This window comes from Zeugodacus cucurbitae, chromosome 5, assembly GCF_028554725.1.
Source record: "Zeugodacus cucurbitae isolate PBARC_wt_2022May chromosome 5, idZeuCucr1.2, whole genome shotgun sequence".
Lineage (NCBI taxonomy): Eukaryota > Metazoa > Arthropoda > Insecta > Diptera > Tephritidae > Zeugodacus > Zeugodacus cucurbitae.
Genome location: NC_071670.1, coordinates 45,958,673 through 45,975,083, shown reverse-complemented (window position 1 = coordinate 45,975,083; position 16,411 = coordinate 45,958,673). Strand labels below are relative to the sequence as shown.

The window sequence follows — 16,411 nt, the reverse complement described above, 5'->3', positions numbered from 1 at the left end:
TTGAGAAACTATTATGCTTAGAGCTATCTGTATTTTCATATGCAAATTAGAGCTAGAACGTTTATGACATTTTTATGCAATACTATTAACATTTTTAACGTAGATTCCATTCCTCTATTTATTGACAAGCTTGTATTTTTATACTCTCACAACATATTGCAGATAGTATAGTAATTTTGTTGACATAACGGTTGTTTGTAAGTCGAAAAACTTATTTAGTTAAATATATATAACAAAGTGGTCAGGGGTCAGGGTGACGAGTAGATTTAAAATCCAGATGTCTGTCTGTCCGACGTCTGTTCGTGCAACAGATACTTGAGTAAAAATGGAGATGTTTAAATGAAACTTGGAACACATGTTTATTGGAACTGGGCAAAATCGGAATCATTGAATCATTACAAAATGGTGAAAACCGAAAACCTATAAATAAAGTTAATATTTCGTACAGAGCATCACACTATGGAGGGGCATATTTGTATTATTTTTTTTGGGAAAGTGAAAACGGCTCCGTCCAGTACTAAGTGAATACTGAAGCTATATCAACTAAACCTTCTACAGTCATTTACCATCAGTACCCCACCACATACCATGAAAACATATGAAATCGGATGATAACCATACCAAGGCTATGTTGAAAATTACTAAAAGTGGGTTAACTCACTATCGAAAAACGTCAGAAACACTACATTTTACAGTAGAAATGGAAGAAAAAAGATGCACTCAGATTGAAAAAAATGGACAATGAGAGTTGCGTCGCCCACTTATTGGTCAAAATCCATATCTCAGAAACTACTGGATAAAATTAGGTACATAATGTATTTTAGACTTCCTGATATTACCCATGGAAAATGGGCGAAATCGCTTTACAACCATCCCTACTTCCCACATAATTTAATTTAGAGTTCCATCTGATTCCTTCACTTTATAATATATACATCAGGAACCAATGACGAATTCAGTGCTTAAGAGAAATTTTTTACCGAAAATATCGGTAGATCTCTCAGATATTTTAATGTTATTTAGAGAGAATGTTTTTCTTCTAATAGTGTTTCCCTGTACCAAAAATGGTTAAAAGCGGGTCATAACCATATGAAGCCTATAAACAGTTATAAATAAATCTGTATAGCATAAAAAATGTGAATTATAAAACCTATTGACACTTGACACCTCTATACCCAAATAGATATACGAATACATATAGTCAGGGAATCGTTTAGATTTATACAGCACATGCCAACATTAATATGCCGATAATGTCCTTTTCACACTCAACAATGTGAAACTCAAATACCCCAAAATTCAATAAGCAGCTTAAAATTTTACAAAAGAATAGCAACTGAACGCAGCATTTCCTGCGTGAAACATTAAAAAAATCTTGAAAGATACCGACTGCAACCTAAACTCATCAGCAAACGCTTTTGTGAGTGAACGTTTTCAGGTTTTCTCTTATTTTTATTTATTTTTATACTCAAAGCAGCATCGATTTATTGGCGATTGTACCGAGTGGTCATATTTGCCATTGTCCTTGCTGCATTGTGCATATTTCGAAATTTTAATCCTGTTGTGCAGTTTTTTCCATACTTTTTTTGCAAAACAAAGCAGCAACAACAACGGAAGTAATTGTCATTGTAGTGAGTTAGAAGGTAAAATATGTATGGATTTGAGTAGATCTTAATATATAATGTATACTTGTAGAATTGCTTTGTCCTTAATTTGCCTATTGAAAATTTTATATCTTTCACTGTTGTTGTAATAATGTTGCTTTGTTGTTTCTGCCAACCCGTAGCGTGAGCACACCCCATTTATGAAAATATTTCTGCCTCTCTTCGTATCAAATGTCTACCTTTGCGCTATATATGCAACTGTATATGTGTGTGTAAATATGTCTCCTTTGCTTATCCCTCCCGCATTTAATAATCCCTTCGGATTAACAGGTTACCGTTACTTCATACAAAGGCCACAAAACACATACTTATATAACCCTCGCACAGTAGGCAAAAACAAGCAAGCAAAAATAAAAAGCAACAAAAACAAAAATGCATACACCTTGCTGCCACTCGTTTGCCAATTCATAAAACTGCAACAGACTCATATTTACATACACTTATACAAACATACACACACACACACTATCTTCACATCTATTGCATGACTTGACCATTTTCGACTTATGCATACACGTTTCTATTGTTTCGCAAAGACGACTCTTCGCAGCCGATAAATACAAATGGCTTAGCACCTGAATTTGCCTAAATCAGCTTAAAGCTATTTACATACATACAGATATGAATAATATCTACATATTTACAGCTACTCAACGCAAGCACTCGCATTATACGTCGGCAGCGATCCCTTAAATAAACAAATTAGTACAGTGTTTTGGGCAAATTTGCTTTTGTTTTTGCTTTGCATACATACAATGTCTTGTTTATGTAGACTTCGCAAAAGACACAGTCTATACTGTGTGATTATAATAATAAGTGATCTTCAGTGATCGTGGCAGTGATTTTTGTGGTGTACTTATAAAATTTTGCAATGTACTTAAGTGCTATTATTTAGCACAAGTCATTGCGTCGCAATTGTCGTATTGTGACACCAGGTGGATGGTACTTATAGAACCAGGTCTACATACTTATAGCATAATACTACGTCTCTCAACTTTGTGTAGAGCGGATTATAGAACAAGGTACTAATGCTTAGAGGTATTTTGGTTAGATTATGCAGTAGAAATCATGCTTAATCCTGCCGAATATATTCTAATGAGGAATTAATGTTACGATTATTACCATAATGGCCAGTGATCTCGGCACTTCGGAAGACATAAGGGTTTAAGAAATGGTTTTAACACGGAAACATAGAATATCAGTCAAGAAGAAGAGTAGGAATATAGTTCATCTGGGCAATAAGAAGAAAAAGTATGGCTGTGAGTAATAAGTTAGTTAAAGTTCTATTGGGGATCCAAAATGATCCCTGGAGAAGCAGCAAGCCAAAGAGATATAGTTTAGCTACCAGTACTGTACTGAACTTACAGTAAGTTTTACTTTGAGGTAGTGACAGTTTTACGGTTGTATTCTTAGTGACATCCTCGGAAAACGTGAGTCTTCACAACTATAATTCGCTTTTGAGATCGTTCCGTCCATTCATAAGTAATTTTGGTATTGAACCAATGTTGAATCCGATGTGATAGATACCAATATATTGAGAGAACTGGGCAAAGTGGGAGATAACTTATCAGTTGGGCAACAAAATCTATGTCGGAGGTAAGGCCCATCTGAAATATGCTCTCAAATAAAACTGCACCAAAATTAAGAATGGATATTCGAGATTTTGAAAACCTTCTAAAAGAGAGATTGTCAAAAAGATATGTTAATCTTTAATGACAATATTTACGGTGAGAGAAGAGAAAAGTTAGTATATTTTATAGAATGGTTCATATGACACCGAAATTTAAGATGACGAAATATATTAGGTTGTCAGATATCCTTTTTGTCTTTTGAATTTCGCGGCTATGTACATATAAAGGTAAGGCTATGTATCTTTGAAAGGACTTGACATAACCTACAAAACGACGCTATGCATGATTGAGATTAATGGTGTTTTGGGGGATAGTACTCTATCACTTTGAACTGCGGTGGAATGGTTTCGACGATTCCTGAAGGCTTGTGTCATCTCGTGACATCGCCCAGGAGATGGGAGTTAGTAACCAAACCATTTTAAACCATTTGAAGGCTGGATGCACAAAAAAGCTTGATGTTTGAGTGCCGCACGATTTGACGCAAAAAAACCTTATGGACCGAATCAACGCCTGCTATATGCTGCTGAAACGGAACAAACTCGACCAATTTATGAAGCAAGGTGGCTTCTATGAGAGGGTATTATGAAGTTGCCGTCTAGATGGAAACAGATTATCGAACGAAACGGCGCATATTTGAACTAAATCCGATCGCTATAACAATTTTAATAAAGCATTGAATAATGAGCAATGAGATATTTGACAACATTAATAGATTAAAAGTAAAAAACTTCTTCAGAATCAGACTCCACTTAAATTTGTATTATACGATAAAAGAAATATTTATTCTCTATGAATCGATTAAGTGCTCAGATCTAATTTTAGCTAAATCCGAAAAATTAAAATATAAATCGTATTTAAATGCCATAACTTAGCTAGTTACCAACGAGATTTCTTTTTTCAAACTCTGCTCATATTAAATACTATGCTTTAATAAACGGCCGGTTTAAGAATTAAGTTATTTATGTAACCACATTTGAACAACCGCTTGCATAAATGTGGTTTACTAGGTTGTTAACCACACTGAGAATTATGACTTGTTACGAGTATAAAATACTAGTTATATAATTTCAAGAGCACCCTGCGTAAAAGAAAAAAATATATAAAATTAAAAAAAAAATTATGGTTCGCTACTTGAAAGGAATTCAGCAGTGTATATCTGTATTTAGAACGTTTATTACCGAAAAGTGTGTGTGGTAAAGACTTAATTAAAATGTCGTTGAACTGACAAGCGGCGGTAGCAACATTTATGCTTTGGTTTATCTCTTGTATAAATATTTTTTTTTGTATTTTTATTGTAGTCTTTTTAGTTTTAATTGCAGAATTATTTTACTTTTTAACTACACGAAAGTAATTAAAACCAACAGCTGTTGAAGTTATGTGTATTTAAACACCGATACATACAGTCATATACATACATATGTATATGTATATAAGAATATTTTTTGTGACTGCTGTGTATAAATATAATGAAGTTCAAATAAGATACTTATACTTATGTATATTGCAATGCCTGACTTGAAATTTGGCAATTAAAACTGAATTTATGAATTGCTCACATCGTATTCGCGCCTAAGATTTTTTAATTGGATCGGTATTGCCATCGGCCGCAGATATTTTTATATGCTTGTGTATTTACTAAGCATTTGTGAAATCATTATCAATTTAGTTAAATAATTAAGAAATGTACACTTATGTCTCTAATCTGAATATAAAACTTCATCCCTACTGACAAAAAACTGGAACAGTCTACTTTCACAAGCTTCTCTTGAGACTATTTTTTTTTTAAATCACTCGCTCTCTTCACTTGGTGCCTAGTTCGGATTATAAAGTAGATACGTAAGAACCTCCCATAAAAAGCTTCCGGAGCTCGCCATGTGTGTGGCTTGACGTTGTTCTGAAGGAACACAATTCCACACTTAATGGACAAACCTTGTCGTTTCTGAGAAATTCCTTCCTTCAGAGAGTCCAATCGTTGACAGTACAGATCCGAATTTAGAGTTTGCCAGAAAGGAAGGGCAGCTCATAGTAGATGACTCCCCTCCAATCTCACCGATTCCGATCGTCAATACTGACTGGGGCAATGAATGCACAGCCTCATCACGAATCGACCATGACCGTTTTCACTTGACGCTGTCTTAAGTGGCCCACTTCTTGTCACCTATCCGCTCCGATAAGCGATTCGCAGTTAGAATCGATCTATGAGGTTTTTTGCATTAACTTGTGTGGAACCCAGCTTCCTTTTTGGATTCAACCTTATTTATGTTTCCAAACGTGTTTTTATCCAATGGTTAGCTCCTGGGTAATCTTACATAACGATTGGACTGGGAGATTCCCATTATTATATCGATGCTTAGGGGAAATGGCCTTCAAGAGCGTGATGCATCGTTGTCATCTAAATTACCGGAATGGAATCGACGAAACCGAAATTGGGAGAATTTGCTGTTAACATTACCAAAGTGTAAAGTCATATCTGGTTACAATCCTAATAAATCGTTAGGCCAAGCTTTGGCTCTATTTCTTCATTTTCTGTGCAGAAACTAATTACCAATTATTCAATTACAATGTCTACACTACTATTCAATTAAATGAAAGCGAAGCATTTGCATGCTGGGTATAAGAAGTTAAAATTCCGTTTGCATGACATTCCTCCACTTAGCACACTCATCATTTGCGGTATGTGCCCACATTCGCTGGAGCGCTTGTCCTCTCTTTTTGCGCTTACATGCATACGAGTATATGAAAAACGCTTGCGTTTGCTCTACAATGCGTATAATGAACCCGTTCGTTGGTTATCGGAAATTCCATTCATGACGTATTGACAGGCGGGCGAACAGCCTTTAGATAAGATATGTGTACATACATATTATATATGTTGGCATATCGCAGATAGATAGTATCGTATCGATACAGTCATACGCTTGAGGAAATGTGTCAATGTCAGCGCGTGTGACGTCACATTTCATACATCCGCTTTACACACTGCTCATAAACTATTAAGCTACGCAACATAATTGAGTTATTTTAAATAAATATTAGAATATGGCGCCTAGGTTGATGACACAGTGGGTAATGTATTACTTCCGCTTATGAGTTGGCGCTCGCTGGCTGGTTTTGGCAAAGATAAAAACTAACAGTTATCTGTGATCATTTAGTTTGAATGCGATTACTAATATTCTTTGGTAGTTAAAAATAAATTTCGCCATTTGATATGACTAGCTTTTTTTTGTGTTTTGATAATAGATTTTGATATGATAATTAATAGTGCAAACATACGCGATAATTTATTGAACGTGCGCATTGAAAGCGCCGTTTATTTTTATGCTGATCAATTTGAATTGATTTAGCAAGTAATCGTACACTATGCAAAGAAATATATCAAATCTATTTCTAGAGTATAGGCATAATCAATTTCGTTAGTGAGTAATTTGAAAAAAAAAAAAACGATTTTTAAATTCTATTTTTACACTCTCGTAATATGATAATTTCAGTCTAATAATTTTGTTAAACTAACGGTTATTGCTAACATACGACAATTAAACGAGACAGTTTTAGAGTTAAATATTTATATTGAAATGACCTTGAATCTGCCCTAAACTAGTTTTAATATTAATATCTCGATTAAATGGTTACATGGGTTTTGTTGGGTAAAAAAATTACCTATTTTCAATATATTTTTTTCTATGTTTCATCAAGATCGGTTGAGTAGTTTTCGAGAAAATTAACAACAAACTTTAAAAACACGGTTCTGAGAAAAACGCGTTTAAAGTTTTGAGTAACAATAATACCTGACTTGGAGCGCAGACCTTTCAAAGACTGTAACTCCGAAACCATTATTCGGATCGAGTTGAAATAAAAAAAAATTCTTGAGATGTTGTAGAAATTAATAAGGAAAAAACATCGATTTTTTTAATCCACGAAACCCATGTAACCCCTTAATAAGTGAAAGCATACGATTTCACCATTTCATGTTGTATGATGAAATTTGTTGAAATCAAGCAATAACTACGCCCACCTACCTTTCAGATAAAATTTGGTTTATAATCTAATAAAAGTGCGATAACATTGAAAAAAACTAAAAACGAAAGCATTGAATTTCACTAAATTGTGATATTTTTAATGAATTTTTTTTATATGAAAATGCATACATATGTACCTCAAAAATTGCCTCAGTAATTTGAAGTAAGAGAGTGGAGAGGAACTCAAATTAAAAATTTATAAAATCAGACTTCAAGCAAAATGATTCACTATTATAATGCTTTTGGTATATGACAACTCTGATCTGGAAACACCAAATTTTTAGATTATCAAATACTCAACTGCGCTTGAATTTATTTGACAATATCTTATTTGTTATGCGTGACAATTTATTGTATATAAACAAATTTTGAGGAGCTTTAAAATGTCTACAGTGTCTGTAAATATGTTTTTATAAATATTATTATTTAAGTAAACTTTGTAATTTGCGTGGGTGTGAATTCTCTTATCACGTGCGAGAAATGTGAGTCGTTATTTTATATGTAGTTATAAAAGTGCAAATCATAATGACTTTTCGAAATATTTTATAGCCGGTATATACACAAAAGAACGTGATTCATATACCATATAATTCATTAATTTGCAAGCTGATAACTACAAATTACCGCTGCTGATCTCACATAAAGTATATACAGCGACCAGCTCTGTGCTTATTATTATGAAATCGTATATGGACACTGCTTTGAGGTCAGAGTGACTTTGAAATTTTATACGAAATTAATGAGTTGGTTTCAGTTATATTAATTTTTTGCCATAAAGCAAAGTATAAACTTTATATTGAAATCATTTATTTTAAATGAAATAATCTAAAATTTATTCATTATTTTAGTACAGCGGTAAATATTTTGAAGAATAACTGCGATTGATTCGCTTAGGAAACATTAAAATCATTTGGAGTGTTCGATGGGTTCCATAGCTTCTAAAAATCGTTTTTTTATTATTAAGTTCTACAATATCAAATCGAGCCCAGTAATATTTTTTGAGATACATTTTGATATTTCACGATCCAGGGTATCGGTAAGTGACAATAAAACTCAATAGTTTTTCTCAATTTCTGTTTGTAAATTTTAAAATTGATGTGAAAGTTTTTTACGACAAAAAGTTCAGGAATCTTTCTGTGGCCACTGACTATTTTAAATCAAGTGCTCGCGCTCATTTCGATTTCATCGATTAATACAATTGAACCGTTGCATACCAAACGATGGTCAAAAAGCAAGGAGTGTCATCAAAGAGTTCGTTGGATTTGTAATCTATGTAGTATTCCATTTTGTGTAGAGCGACTGCAACTTTACATACATATACAGATATACCCCTCATTATCCCATTGTACTCGATTGGCTACAGGTCCAAATGGACACTTCTTGTAAATCAGCTTTTTAAGAGGGCGTTAATAACATCATTTTAATGGGTTAAAGTTGTTGGCCAAGATTTATCGGGAACTACGCAACCGATTTTGATGTAATTTCAGACAGCTCTCAACATTTTTTCGTAAAAACCTCTGAATAAAAACTTCAGAATTTTTAATATTTTTCTTTAAAACTTCTTTATCCTCCTTGGAATATCTAACATCAGGGCAATAAAATTTTCGAACTATATATTTCATTTTGTTATCCAAAAAAACTATTTAAGGGGACCCCCACATTCTCGGTTTCAAAAAATCGATTTTTTTTATTTAATGCGAACCAATAACTATTCAAGAATATTCCCTTAAAATTTCAAGTGCAAATTTCAAAAACTCTTGAAGATTTAGCAGATTTATGTTGGAAGCGTCAGGCGACGGCAGGAGAGCCTCAAAACTTTAAACGCGTTTTTCTCGAAACAGTGTTTTTACGACCCCCGCTAGAGGTTACTGGTTACTCAAAACCTATTAACCCAATCGTTTCCAAATTTTAATTAGTTATACTATACATATGTAGCTATGGAATGAACTAGAATCAAATCGGTGAAGATCTTCTTTACTTTTCAACTTGATTTGTGGCAGGAAAAAAGACGATTTTCAAAAAAAAAATTCAAGGGCCGCCATTTTGTTAATTTTTGTGCGAAATTAATAATCCTAGTTCATACCAGAGTCCTATGTTCTTTTACCAGCAAATTGAAAATCGTCAAAATTTGAAATCGAGAAAGGGGGGGCTCTTCTTAAAATGATCATTTTTCAGTAAACCCATAAAGTTATTTTATATTACATTCGTAACTCATCAATTATAAAAGCGACTAAAACAAAAGCCACCAATCATAAATGTACATACATATGTACCACATTTGGCATACAAAATATGCAACGTGCGATTACATACATACGTATGTATCGTACACAGGTAGCACATTTAACAACGAGTTCAACGCGCAAAATCGCGCAGTCTAACCAAATTTGGCTTTTGTCAATTGCCGCATTTATGGCAGTCAATAGACGCAAATTTCGCGTGTTGCTTGGGCTACCGCTCCCGCTGTTGCACACATAAACGTGCAGTTGCAAAATCAAAAAACAAAAAAAGTAAAAGCAACAAAGAGTAAAACAGAAATTACAATAATAAAAACGATTTTTGAAACATTTGTACCGTTTCATCTTGACAACATTATCATTATTAGTTGTAACCTTCAGCAGCGTGTAGCCTTCGCCCTATGTCCTGACATTATAAAAACGTCATAACAACGTTGTTGTCTTCACTTCTTTATTTTTATTTTTTTTCCTGTGGGCGTTACACAAGTTTGTATGCAGAGTTACAGTTATATTGCTGCTTGCTTCTATGTACATATGTAATTAAACAAAGGACGCTTGGCCAACTCTTAACAAAAAGGGCAGTGCAGCAGCAATAACAACAGCAATAAAAACAAACAAAAATTTCAAGGATTTGCTGGTCGTATTATTGTGTTGCGCTTTGTTTATTTTATTGCCTTTGCATATTTTGGTTTATCTCATCTACGCTTTGTTCACCTCTCCTCTGTTGCGCTTGCCCTTTTGTCGAGGTTAATGGTGGTGTTGTGTACAATGCATTTGTGATAAATATGTGTTAGGGGTATGTGTGGGTGTGTGCTTGTGTGTGTTTGTTAGTGATGTGTCCTTGAGGTGTCTATTTTGACTATTAAGTCCTTAGTTAAATACATTTATCTGTGCATATATGTATATATATAAGGGTACTTACATATTTACATTGTGGTGATTTGTTTCGGTAGGCCACTTTAATTTATGCATTTTTGGTTGCAATTTCTGGAAAACTATTGAAGCGCATTCATTCATTCTGCATTCACACCTCACTCGCGAAGATACACACACATACATATTTACATATATATGCATTTCATATTGTTATAAATTTGACGTAGCGACGAGTCGAATGTCGAAGTCAACGCGAAAATTGAAAGTTGAAAGTCAGATGTATGTCGTTGCTCGTATAGGTAACCTGGAAAATAACAGGATAATGAGAAAAATGTGTCGAATGTTAGGAAAAATAAATTTAGTTGTGCTATAATATTTCCAATTATTTGAGAATAGGAACTTCATAATAGTAATGTAATAATAATCGTAAGAATTTAAGTAAATATTAGTATTATTAATGCCTTTTACACATTGAATGTCCTTTGACCTAACTTGCTTGTTACCTAAATTGTTTCTAAACTTTTGTGGAACACTTTTTCAAGTACAACAGCACCCGTTAGTCATACGGTTATGTGAGTTTACATAGTTTCTGTGAACAGATTTCGAATATAGTGATAGTTACGTACATGAGTAACTCAGTACTTTCATACATATGTCAACCGAATAAAGTTTCTCAAGATAGTCTGAAAATTTGGTTTTATGAAGCATAAAGAGAAAGATCTGGGTATTTGCTCGTATATAGGGTTCTTACTATATGCTATATTATTGTTTTAATGCCTATCAAGATCATGTATTCTAAACAGTCCATACAAAAAAACACCTCTTGGCTGAATAAAATCCGGGTCAATTACGTTAAGTTAGAAACAGCTGGCATGAGAATAGTTGGATCATACCCAACAGTACATATATTTATATCTAGAATCTTATTATAGAACTATATTCTTCATTAGAAAAGTAAGCATTAGTCAAAATAAACAAATTTTGATTTACTCTTTAATATGGTATGAAGGAAAAATTTTAAGGATTAATTTACCTTTCCGCAAAAGCTACACTTTAGAACAAGAGTTTATCCGTGTTACCTCTACTATACTTACCACTTCTTGTGGAGTTACCGACATCATGGCACCAAAGTAATCTAAACTAATAATAGCAGTAAGTAAGATTGGTAAATATACTCAAATTCAATTGCCCACTTCAACATTTCTAAATATGAAAGTTGAACAGAGAACTTTCAGTTTTTTTATTCGAAGCTCCAGATCTAGGAAACAAAAAACTCTTGACTGAGATAGTTTTCAAGCTGAATTAGTTACCGTCAATCATTGCCTAAATTTACTACCCCCGTTTCCCAAAAGGAAATATGCAAACATAAGTGGTTGGTACTAAATTTGTAAATCTCCATAACATTCTTATATTTTTTTGCGGGTGGGTAAGACAAACTCTAGATGGATTAATATTTTTACGATCTCGATATAATACTATATTAGCTTAGGTTAGGTTGGTCACGCATAGACCAGTTAAGGTCCTTAGCGATACAAGATGGAGTGCCTTCCCATATTCCCTAAGTAGTAGTTAACGCTTACGATGACTGCGCTTGACGTGAATTTTAACAGATTATGAGACCTGACTGACGATATCTTCTCCAAGTTATCGTATTGTGGGGCCCCTAAGTACCTGAATCGTTGTCTCGCTAATGCTGGACAATCGCACAGCAGACGCTCCACTGTTTCCTTGGTACCCTGCTCTTAACACTTCCTACATTTCTTCTGATCTGACAACCCCATCTTATAGGCGTGGGCCGCTACTAGGCTGTGACTAGAAAGAATGCTAACGATGGTCCTAGTGCCCCTTCTAACGAGTGTAAGTAGGAACCTTGTGTATTTCTGTTCTACCGCTCTGCACATGACCTTTGCGGTTTTACAAACCCGTAGATCTTTCCAGCGCGCTTTCAATTTTCTTATTATGCAATTGTCTATGTCGTCGTACAGACAGTGCATGAGTTTACCGATTGATTATTTTTGAGTGACAGCTGTACACCGCTCTTGGCGGTCAGTCAGCAATCCCGTCTACGATTTCGTTGCCTTTATGTCCTGGTACTCAGTAGAAGTGTAGCCGCATATTCCTGGCGACACTCTCCACTGCTGCCCTGCTACTCAAAACATATTTGGCCAATATTCGAAACGAGGTTATTGCCTTGATTGCTGCTGATGGCTTTCTACGTACACGTTAACTTTAGAGTATCGGGTTAGTGCGCTGGAGGCTTGCTCTGCCACTTTTTCACTATATTAAAGAAGAAGAACTTCATGTTCGGTGAAGTCTTATACATTAAAACAGTCCACAGATACCCTGATAAACCACTTTTACTCAGGAGTCATATTTCAAATCTATACGATTATATTATGATAATTAGAAGAGTTGAAAAATGTGGTAAACGGATTTGAAATCCCGTCTTATCTGGTCATACCATGCAGAATATAATTTGTGTTTTACTCGTCGATATCCAAATATTTTGCGGCAAAAATCGGAAATTTGTAACGCATTTCATGCTCAATACGATTTGTTTGCAAACTTTAATGCCGCGCACACGCAAATCCAACGCATGTGACGAAGTGCGCAGTCCAAAAGGCGTAACCTTATTTAAGCCACTACCAACCGAATCGAAACGGCGCACAGCCGAACGGGCGTTCAGACTCGAGCGAACCGAAGAATAGTCTTCTGTCAACACCGCGCAAGCGGGAGTTGAAGTGAATAAATGCACAACGTGGCGACGGCGCATGAGCCAAAAGCAGTTGACTGCATGCAACATGTGGCATAGAGGTAGTGGTGGCATAAGCGCACACTTGTGCAGACGTGGCACCCACTAGGCGGTCGCAGTTCTTCGCAGCGCAGGCTACGTTTTCTGCGTGTGCGTGAATGAGTACATACTCACGCGCTCCCAAATGCAGGATATGCGTAAGTGCAACAGCAACAATTGATGGTTGTTATGATGTTTGTTGGTGCTTTGTACGCGAAAAGGGACGCGAGCGTATAATTACGATTAGTAACGCTAATCGACGCCTCAATTTAAGCGTGACACGCATTTTGTAGCTCATAAAGCGAGCGAAGGCGATAAGCAGGATATTATACTACCTTGTGAGGTAGCAAATAACAACAACATCAAGAGGAACACAATTTGAAAATAATCAATAGAGAACGCACACCGCCATCTTCAGCGGCTGCCGTGACGAATGCGTCAACAGGTAAACAACAAAGCCGATGTCCAGGTTGAGGAACCAAGTATGTTTACAAATACAATGATGCTTTGATGGAATAACCGTAAAAATGTGCACATAAAAATATTGCAGTGAGTTGAGAGAGGAGGAAATATAGAAAATAATAACAAAGTTACCTTGAGTAAATATGAATATGAAAGTGTGTGTGTGTATCGCAGACATAATATGGCCAAAGCATAGCGGTTATTAGAAGCTGTTGTGACACTTTCCACAACACACAATCGTTGTAATTGAGAATGGCTTACCGCGCATGACACAAGTAGTAGTTGCTTCGCGCAGCTTCTTGCGCTTCGCCGATTAGCCCACAATAGTCAATATAAATGAATCCCGCTGTTAGCTGTTGACCGCTGTGTGCGCGTGAACGATGACTTCATTGCCTGCTGGCGCACCGCCACTTCGTAGCATTGTTCAGTCGCTGAGGTAGCGCCGCGTCCATGCAGCTACTACTATAGCTACTGCTGCCACTGGTGGTAACTAATTGAAATGATCGTCAGCCAAAGTATTGCATACGTATCAATGGCGTTTCCTGGTAGTCCAGAAGTGGCAAGATATTTAAGCTATAAAGCGGGTGTTTCTTTTTCTTTTGGAAGTGGTACTTAATTATGGGTTTAAGCACGACAAATGCGCGCGCTGTGTTGACTTAACCCTTGCGAGCGCTGTATTTTCATCAATTTATTTGGAATTAGCTCAATAAGTGGTGGTATATCACGAAGAAATATCACCTATGATCTATTTAATTTATTTAATTCGTCAGTTTTACTGATATTAGATTGTTAAATATCTCCCTTCTGTTTTTTTTCACTTTATTGAATGCTTTATAAAAAGTGTTGCAGTGATCGGATATAGTTAAAATATCGTTCTATAATCTGTTTCCATCTAGACGGCATCTTCATAATTCCCATTCACAGAAGCCCCCCTCCTTATTTGCGAAGAAATCGGACAGCCACTTTTCACAAGCCTGTTTTGAGCTCAACTTTACACCACCAAGGGCGTTCGCCATGGACAGGAACAGGTGGTAATCAATTTGCGCTATGTCCGGGATATATGGTGGATGCGATAAAACCTCTCATCCGAGCTACCGTACCTTCTGACGAGTCATCAACGAAGTGTATGGTCTGACGTTGTTCTGGTGGAACACTACACCCTTCCTGTTGGCCAATTCTGGACGCTTCTGGTCGATCGCCTGCTTCAAGCGGTCCAGTTGTTTGCAGTAAATGTAATTAAGTAATTAAGCGTCTGGCCATATGAGAACAACTCATAGTGGATGATTCCCTTCCATTCCCACCAAACACACAGCAAAATCTTTGGGACCGACATTCGACCACGACCGTTTTCGCTTGATATTTTCATATGTGATCAATTTTTCGTCACCATCCGCTTCAAAAATGAGTCGAGTTCGTTCCATTTTGCATCAAATCACGCGACATCCAAACATCAAGCTTTTTTGTGTATCCAGCCTTCTTCAGATGGTTTGAAATGGTTTGGTGACTAACTCCTATCTACTGGGCGATGGCACGAGATGACACATGCCAGTCTAACTTGATGTTTTCCATGATTTGATCGATATTCGTCGTCACAAGTCTTCCGCCGGCTGGATTATCGTCGTTTTTACCAGCTTTGAATCGTCGAAACCATTCCTCCACAGTTCGAAGTGATAGGGTACCAGTGCCGGAACGTTTATCTAGCGAATTTGCCTTTAATGAAGGAAAACTTTAAAATAGCGCGAATTTCGGGGTTAGTGAACTCCATGTTCACACGCCTATAACTGTTGAACGCAATATCCAATCTACTCATGGTTAGCGTCGTTTTGTAGGTTATGTCAAGACCTTTCAAAGATGTATAGTATTGCCAGATATGAGCTCTGTAGCGCTTTAAGCATAGCCGCGAAATTCAAAAGACAAAAAGGCGGAAGGGAATTTAGAGAATCATTATGGACAAAAATAAACAACAAATTTAAAATTGTTCGAAAGTAGCCTAGGAAGTTGAACTTTACGAATTTTGTATTTTGAATCTAAAGTCAGTATCCCTTGTAGAAGAAGCTGCAGTTATGGGTCACGTTTAACTATATCAGATTCTTTCATTTTACGTTCTCGTTTTTGAAATGATCCCAACCTGGAATTTTTATACAAAATTTATCCCTTTAATACGTTTTTGATACATATACTTATGTATATACTGAGCAAACTACTTATGATACCTTGTTTTCAATTCAATTATTTTCCTTTATTAAAACTTATTACTTCTCAATCTTATGTAAGTTTTTTCAGATACCATGAGTCCCTAGAATCACTATCAAGATCCTCTTGAAAAAGATGTTTTCGAAGATTAATAGGTCAATCATAGCTATTTTGTAACAAAATGTTCTTGTAAAAATATTTCATACAATCAAATATATATTTCATAAATTCTAAAAGAAAGAACAAAGTTAGTTGAGGTTTCCAGACTGGCCTAACTGCCTAAAGCTTCCAGTTAATATTTCCATCATAAAAAACTAATACAGATAAGCACTTCAAAGTGTAATTCATTTAATTGTTGAAATATATTGTGTAATTCATATTTTTAACAGTGAACTCTAAATATGTGTTTTCATACCCACACATATCGATATGGGTATATTTACATGTTCGTAGACTGCTTCCAATAACAATATTGCCTTCACGCTGCATTCAATTACCGCAACGAATGGATTAATTGTTGTGCTTATTGACAGCTAAATAA

General features: G+C 35.5%; 1 protein-coding gene across 1 annotated transcript in view; it reads right to left on the bottom strand.

Annotated features, from left to right (window-relative positions):
• LOC105219872 (probable serine/threonine-protein kinase yakA) overlaps positions 1-10,633 on the bottom strand; it is a 122,309-nt gene extending 111,676 nt beyond the window's left edge. The window contains exon 1 of the mRNA XM_054231715.1: positions 10,471-10,633. The gene's annotated coding sequence lies outside the window, so the exon portion shown is untranslated. The remainder of the gene's footprint in view (positions 1-10,470) is intronic.
• Between the last annotated feature and the right edge of the window lie 5,778 nt (positions 10,634-16,411).